Source organism: Anthonomus grandis, chromosome 10, assembly GCF_022605725.1.
Source record: "Anthonomus grandis grandis chromosome 10, icAntGran1.3, whole genome shotgun sequence".
In the NCBI taxonomy this organism is placed as follows: Eukaryota; Metazoa; Arthropoda; class Insecta; order Coleoptera; family Curculionidae; genus Anthonomus; species Anthonomus grandis.
In genome coordinates this window covers 16,171,342-16,179,718 of record NC_065555.1, presented here as the reverse complement: position 1 = coordinate 16,179,718, position 8,377 = coordinate 16,171,342, and positions in this window count along the sequence as shown.

Sequence of the window (8,377 nt, the reverse complement as noted above, 5' to 3'; positions counted from 1 at the left end):
ACTGTTTAAAAAAAAACGCCGAAATACGTCAAAAGGTTTGTCAAGAGGGACAACTTTCTAACCTAAAATTACTTCATCCCCTTTCACCGTCTGCCCATCAGGGTCATCCCCTTAAAAATTATAAATGGCAAGGGGTATCGAGTAATAGCTTGTTTAAAAGGTCTTTTGAAGTCTTTTATTTTGACGTTTTCGAGAAAATTAAAAAAAATATTTGTTTATCTTGATTTGTTCAGATAGAAAACAAAAACATGAAAATATCAGTTTTTATTTCAATAAGTGTTCAAAATGTTGCCCGTTAAGTTTTGCCAAATCTACAATTCGTTTATAATTTAAAACGGAAACTACCAACATAAACAGCAATTCCGAAGTTTAGACGTGGAAAAAACTAAATAACCTGAATTTTTTTCCGCATTCTTTTCATCAACACAGATATCCTGGAAGAACTCTATTTATTGTTATACCTGCTTAGTTATTTATAGTTGCTAAGGAAAATAAAGAATTTATTTTGCCGTCAGTTACATTTGTGACAGTCTTGGAATAGTGAAAATTTATTTGTTGAATTGAAGATTTTACTTCCAAAATGGTTTACACACTAGCCGAAAGAGTGGAAATTATTCTAATTTATGGTGCCCAAAATCAATGTGCTCGGCAAACTGCCGTCACGTTTAACGCCAGACATCCGGAGAAGATAACTTCGCATAGATATGTTTTGGACCTTGTTACTAAGTTTACTAAAACTGGATCTGTTGAATAAAAAACGTGATCATCGGCGAATTTTGGATGAAGCCGCTCAAGTTTAATTTTTTTGGTCATTTTGGAATAAATCCTAATACTTCATTACGCAAAATTGTTGCTGCCACTGGTATTTCATTAGGCTCTGTTTACACAGTTACCAAACTTCATAAATTTCATCCATTCAAAATGAAAATATTGCAAGAGTTAACCGAAGACGATTTCGATAGGCGAGTTGAGTTTTGTGAAAAAATGACTGAAGCGATTAGTGATAATGCTATTCATGTAAAGAATATCTGCTTCAGCGATGAATGTACATTTAATCTAAATGGATTTGTTAACAAGCATAACTGTAGATATTGGAGCAATTAAAATCCTCATGCATTTGTAGAAGGGCATACCCAGTACCCTCAAAAAATTAATGTATGGGCAGGCATTTTAGGAAATAAAGTGATTGGGCCATTATTTATTAACAGAAATTTAAATGGAGACATTTATTTGGATATTTTTGAAAATACGATCAATCCGCTTATCACTGAATCCATTGAAAACCAAATCGATGATGATGGAATCCCTATACTTGATGAGGCTGAAATATATTTCCAGCAAGACGGCGCTCCTCCTCGCTATGTTCTTCCCATTCGGCAATGGCTAGATGACGAGTTTCCAGATAAATGGATAGGGCGAAGGGGGCGTATAGAATGGCCTTCTAGATCTCCTGATATAAGGCCGTTAGACTTTTTTCTATGGGTTCATTTGAAATCTATTGTGTTTACTCCCCAACCTGAAAGTTTGGATGAACTTCTTCAACGCATCATCGATAGCTGCCATGATATCCCACAACATGTTTTTGAAAATGTCCGTCAGGAATTTGAACATCGCCTATATCATTGTTTGGCCAAAAACGGGCAACATTTTGAACAATTATTAAAATAAAAACTGATATTTTCATGTTTTTATTTTCTATCTGAACAAATTAAGATGAACAAAGATTTTTCTAATTTTCTTGAAAACGAATCGACCGATATAAAAAAATCAAACGTCAAAATAAATGACTTCGAAAGACCTTTTAAACAAGCTATTACTCGATACCCCTTGCCATTTAAAATTTTTAAGGGGATGACCCTGGGGGGCAGTTGGTGAAGAGGGGTGAAGTAATTTTAGGTTAGAAAGTTGTCCCCCTTGACAAACCTTTTGACGTATTTCGGCGTTTTTTTTTTAACGTATATAATAACCAAATAACGTATATATTATGGTGTGTAACTTCTGGGTATATCAAAGAAACCTCAAAAAAATATTTAAAATGACATTTTTGTTAAAAAGTTTTTTTTTTAATTAATAAACGGTTCGCGATTAATCAGTTTGTATTCACAACCTAGCTATTAACTACTTCACTAGCAATATCTTGGAGAGGTTTTGAGAAATATCTTGTTATCCTTGCATAATTTTTAGACGATCTTTCTACAATTTTCAAGATGGCTGGAATTGCATATTGATCTTGATCGAGAAGTTTGAGGTACCACAAGCTTGTTTAGGTACCACAAGCAGGCCCCACGTTGTTTCTCATTTTTCGAGAATTAAGCTGGTTCATTTTTATATGACCTAGCTTACTCTCAAGGTGAAGAAGTCAACACCGTGTTATTTGCTGATGACACAACTTTTTATATAACCCTCAGCAACTGATAATTTTAATTACAAAACATTAGAAAAAGATCTATTTCAATAGTTTTTAGAAAAATCGCCTCTGCGACATTTAAACAATTCAAAATCGCAAAGTATTAACTTCACTATTAAGAACAACAATGATATGTACCATCGTGCCGAAAAAACTGGGACATTAAAATTTATGTAGGGAATTGTCTCCTAGTTTATTAAAGTAAATCGCATTCCTTGGGTATGGTATTCATATTTACGCATTATGAATTTTTGGAGTCTTAATAATTACATATTTAAATAATAATATTGATACAAAACATTTTTATTTTTCGATATTTATTTTTATTTGGAACACATTTTTCAGTCAGACTTTGTTTAATTTCCTTGACTAAATCGGTATTTTTAAGTCTTTTATTGATGCCTGGCTGTCAGTTCACGGATTCCATTCCCTGTACCGCTACTAGTTTTGACTGCATCGGTATACCCTAACGTTCAGCATTCATACAAACATTAGACTTACAAACTGTATATGATTTAAAGATATTGGTTAAGATTTTATTCTTAGTAGCTTTTCACCCTACCAATGCAGCTTAGATAAGCTTTGGCTTCAGTGTAGCATCTACAGAGTAAAAGCATACTTAAGTAAAATTTGAATATGTTTTAACCATACCCTCTTGTAACAAGTGACATAGTAATTTAAATTCTGAGTATGCAAAGTATTTTCAATGAGAATCCGAACCAAATTACACTGATGATGTGCAAAACATGAAAATCACTCTCTAGAGTCACTCATTCAACAATAGAGCCCTCAACGTATATTTTATTTAAGGATCTGCCTTCTTCCTGCTGTATGTGAATAAATACGTAGATCTTTGCAAGAAAATTGGAAGCATTGACTGATATATAAACAGAGATATTGGTTAATTTCACATGTTATAAATAAATCAAAACTAAGAAATATCTTTTTTGATAATTGGAATAAAAAATTATTAATACTTAGTAAGCGCACCGTCGGCGTCGCGACGGTTTGCAAGCTGTAATTGATAACGACGCGTCGGTATCAATTACAGCTTGCAAACGTTGTGGCATTCTTAAAATTAAGTTTCTGGTTTATTCTTCGGTTATTTGGTCCCATGCGTCATCTATCTTTAGGCGTAATTCATTTTGATTTCTAGGCCTAAAGTTATCTTTATACATATATTTTGCCATTTTACCCCAAACGTTTTCAATTGGGTTGATATCAGAGCTTTTCGAGGGCCACGGTAAAACTTGAATTCGTCTTTCGTCTAGATAGTTTTGAACTATACGGACTGTATGTATAGAAGCATTATCATGTTGGGAGATAAAATCTTGCCCATAGACTACACCAACCGATGGCATCATAACATTGTCCAGGATATTGCAATATCATAAGACATTAAGCCTTCCCTGCAGTATTTGACAAACGCCTGGTCCTCTAAAACTAATCCAGTTCCAAACGTTTATGCTAAAACGTCCACTTTGATTAGTCTTATATGTATATCTTTTATCATGTCTGGTCCTGTAAAGGCAGATTTTGCCATTATTGCACAATTGAAAGGTTTTTTCATCTGAAAATATTATCGTTTCCCATATGTTGTTTTGGTGTGCATATTGATAGGCAAATTCTAATCTTCTTTAATGTTTGTTTGCTTCAGTCAAAAATATTGTATTTGTTGCAGAGCAACTTTTAATTTCCGAATTTCCTACTACGAGCTGTATTAGCAGAACCAGGAAAATGCGTGTCTTCTTTCGCCTTTATTGCTGTTTCAAATATTCATGTTTTGGATTGTTTCTTCAACTAACTCTCTATCTTAAATGTCGTTTGAAATTTTTGCTCGACCAGAATCTGGATTTCTTACAACAGCTCAATATTCTGCAATTTTTGCCTTAGCTAAGGAAATTGTATTTTTACTAGTGCCCAATTCTTCTGCGATTCTTCTTATAGGAACTCTATCCATCAGACGAGTGTATATTATTGCTTTTTGTTGAGGAGATAATGCAGGCATTTTGAAAGAACGATTTTGTTGACGCGGCTGTCACAAAATTAAATTAACTTTAACAACATCAAAATATACTATTCTAATAGACCAAGAGATTTAGCAGATTTTGCTGTCCCAGTTTTTTTTCGGCACGATAATACATGATTCCTTGCCTTAATCTTGAATGGAAGCTAAATTTCTGGCTGTACATTTAGGTGTTTGATTAACCTCGGAACAACACCTTGTAAATCTTTCAAAAAACTGTTCTTTTTCAGATCAACTTTTTTCAACTTTTAATGGCATATTACAGTAACTTCCATTCTATTTCAACTCATGCTATTCTCGCCTGGGGCTGTTCAATTCCTGCCATATTGATAAGGCTAAGGCATGCGGCTTACAAAGAAAATGCATTCCTATAACCTCCGGTCTTGGCTAGAGAGCGAACTGTCGAACTCTAGTTATAAATCTTAACATTTTAACCTTATCCTGTGTGTATATTATGCAATGTTTGTTGCACGTCAAACAAACTCTCTAACTATACAACTCATGAAAATTTCCACACCCACACCACAATAAAAAAACAATAATTTTAAACCTGTCTTGAAAGATCCAGAAATGACGAAAGATATTTAGCAATAAAATTCATTAAATGCGTAACAGCTAAAATTAGCAACTCAATTAGTTCAAAAAACAAATCAAGAGGTACCCTAGCTGCATAGGATGAAGAATGCACAATACATTTAATAAGTTGCTTGACAAAGTCTTAGCGATTACAATTAAAAACAACATGAAATTTTTGTTGCGCAACAAGATGTATTTTTTATTGCACAAACATAAAGTGGATTCCCTGTGGAATATGATTTTTTTCATATGAGTTGGCAAAGTCATCGCACACCTATAGCGATTCCAGTATAATCTAGTATATAGCGATGATTGTTGCTGCATTTTTGTTTCCTTTTATACGTTTAAAAATGTTAATTGATGTTTTATTAGTCTACGGTATGATTCTTACATTATTGACGACTTAATCGAAAATAATTGATTGGAAAGCTCACGTAGTTGGCAGAAAATAAATAAAAGACATAACATCGCCACTTGGGCGATATGATGCGGGTACAGAGTGTCCGAGACAAAACGATTTATCCTGAAAATCTTGAAAAATAAATTGTTTAGCCAAAAACGAACGAACTCGTCAAATTTAATATTGAGGGGAATATTTATTGATAGAAATTTCATTTCTCTGACGTCATCCCCTCACCCTCTCAAAGCCATAGGTCAATATTTTTAAATGGGAATAGGCTTCGAGTGAGGCTTTAAATTAAAGGTAATTTTCTTCAAAGCCCTATTTTTATTTTTTTTGTTTTATCAATCCCTTATTATGAAAAATTAATAAATGTAGATAAAAAAAAACCCTATTAAATTATGAAAAAAAAGTATCTAACACCTATTTTATTATATGTTAAAAATGATCTCCGTTGACCTCTATACAAAAAATGTTATAAAATTAGGTGCAAGTATGTTAAGAGTGCATTGTTTGAATCAAAATAAGACTTTTTTCCTATTAACATGTGTCCTAAAATGATCCCTGAACATTTGCAAGTCCCCATTTTTGGGTGCATTATTTATTTTTCGTCCCAAAAATCGTGCAAATCTTCTGCTTACCCTTCTCATGGCCCCTATCTTATGTTTTCGATAAGAAATGTACAAATCTAGCAACACCACCTAGTTAGCGATAAAAAAATCTAAAATTTTTGTCTTCTGCATTTTTTCGAAAAAATTACTGGTTAATGCAAGGGGAACATTATTAAACCCGAATAAACTATCAAATTAGAAGAAAAAATAAATGCTTTACCTAAGCCCTTCTGAATCCTTCCTTAAAATTAGGTTAATATAATTATGAGCACGGAAAATGACAAAAGCACCCAAAAAACATGGGGACAAATTTTCATGCTATTTGATGCATAACTGTTCCAAATAAACGATTTTCTTCAAGAAATTTGCGCAAGCTGTAGCTCTGAGGGGATGCATTTTAGGACACATGTATATAGGAAAAAAAAGTCTTATTTTGCCTTTAACAATACGCTCTTAAAACTTTGCACCGAATTTTGTTACATCCTGTATAATTGTTGCTCAAAACGTCTGCGCACATTATTAAAACCCAATAGAAATAAGTGATATCTTTGACGTATTACGATAGTTTTGAAGTTGACAGCAAACATTGAGATATGGAGGTGTTAATGTACAACAAAAACCCAAATTTGAGATGCACATATGCACGTGCATAAAAAAAAACCTCGTGCTGCATCAGTGCCTACGTTAAAAACTCCCTCCATTCGGCCCCATTAAGCACCTTCGACCTTAACAAATAAGCACTTTTATCACCCCAAAACGCTCATTTCCAAGACGGCAATCCCATCCCCCTATCGGCAGCCTAATATCACGCCAACCCAAACCGAAAAAGCCCGAAATCAATTAAAGATTCAATTAACTTATCCCGCGTCTCGTAGCGCTACCTCAACTCACCCCACGTTTCCAACCCTTCCCCTTCCCCACACCTTTCCATCATCCCTCGGGATGCTAAAACATAAGGCATCGTTCCCTTCAGACCGCCGCCGAGACTTCGCAACGTCGAAAGTCGCTGACTGTCGGCCGAGAGTCGATATGACGACGCCCTAGGATTGGCCGGGACTAGGGGGTGGGCCCCGCCCTTTTGCTAGCAACCCCTCTTGTAAGCGTTACGCCCCACGTGGCTCTTTCCCACACTTTACAACCACGGGTCACTTGGCAGAGCTGCTGTGTTCATGATGTCGATTTATCGCCCGGTAATGCGTGACATATGGTGATCAGGAGTGGGATTCTTTTTTTGGGGTATTTTTATCTTATATTCTGGGGTGTTCATCATAGAACAGAAAAGAATAGTTATTTATTTACTTATTTTTTTATTTTTCCAACAGGCCAGAGCCCAATCCAATTTAAGGAAAATTAAAATTAGCAATGGTAAAATATAACATATAAAGTACTAAAAACTAACAAAAAAACTAAACTCTGGATTAAATTATTTAACAGAGCTAGAGTTGAAATTAAATTATAAAATGTAATACAAAGTAAAATAAAATACTGAGTAATACTTTTGAAAAAAGGTATGTACCTACAAAACAGAGGGAGATAAAAACAACCCATCCTTCAGCGACTGCCCAACTCATTATCTAACAATCCTCATGATTACCTGTGAAATTAGGTGCTTCAGGGAGCATTGAAAGATATCACAGGTGGAAGAAAATTTCTTCAAGTTTTTGCAAATGATAAAAATAGGATATTTAATGTTAGTTCTGGATGACCAAGAGCAAAAGTAACATTTGTTCTGGAGGAAAGGTACGGCACCTGCAAAAATATGTGACCAAGAAGAGTTGTAGAATCTATGTGACCATTGAGGAGTTTCCACAAGAATCCATCACTCAAGTCTCTCTCCTCAAAACAATAGCTTCTAAGTTGAACACCGGGATGACAGATGATCGTGATTATAACCTTTAACTGAATAGGCCTCTAAAAATAAAATATTTCAAAAAGCGCGTTTGGATATATTCAAGGAAGTTAATATGGCATTTTTAAGATGGATACCAAACCAGAGACCCATATTCGAGCTTGAATCGAATCAAAGGGAAATAAAGCATAATCAAAGAAAATGAATTGCTAAAAAGCCTGCAGTTCCGAATAATAAACCCTAATATTTTAAGGAAGCAGCCACTACGTAATCAATCAGGGACGAATGTGAGCTTATCATCAAAAATAATTTTATGCGTCAAATCTCCAATTTGTATCTCAAATTTGTATATTCTGTATTCCCGTTTTTTTAGGTGTTCTTTTCATCATTTGCCCCAAAAATGGTGTGAATCTAATTTTAGGGCAGGATTCAGGGGGCTTATCTTTCTGATGTCCTCTATCTTACCCCATGCGCATTCCTCAGTATTTGTCAACATTCACCAATGATT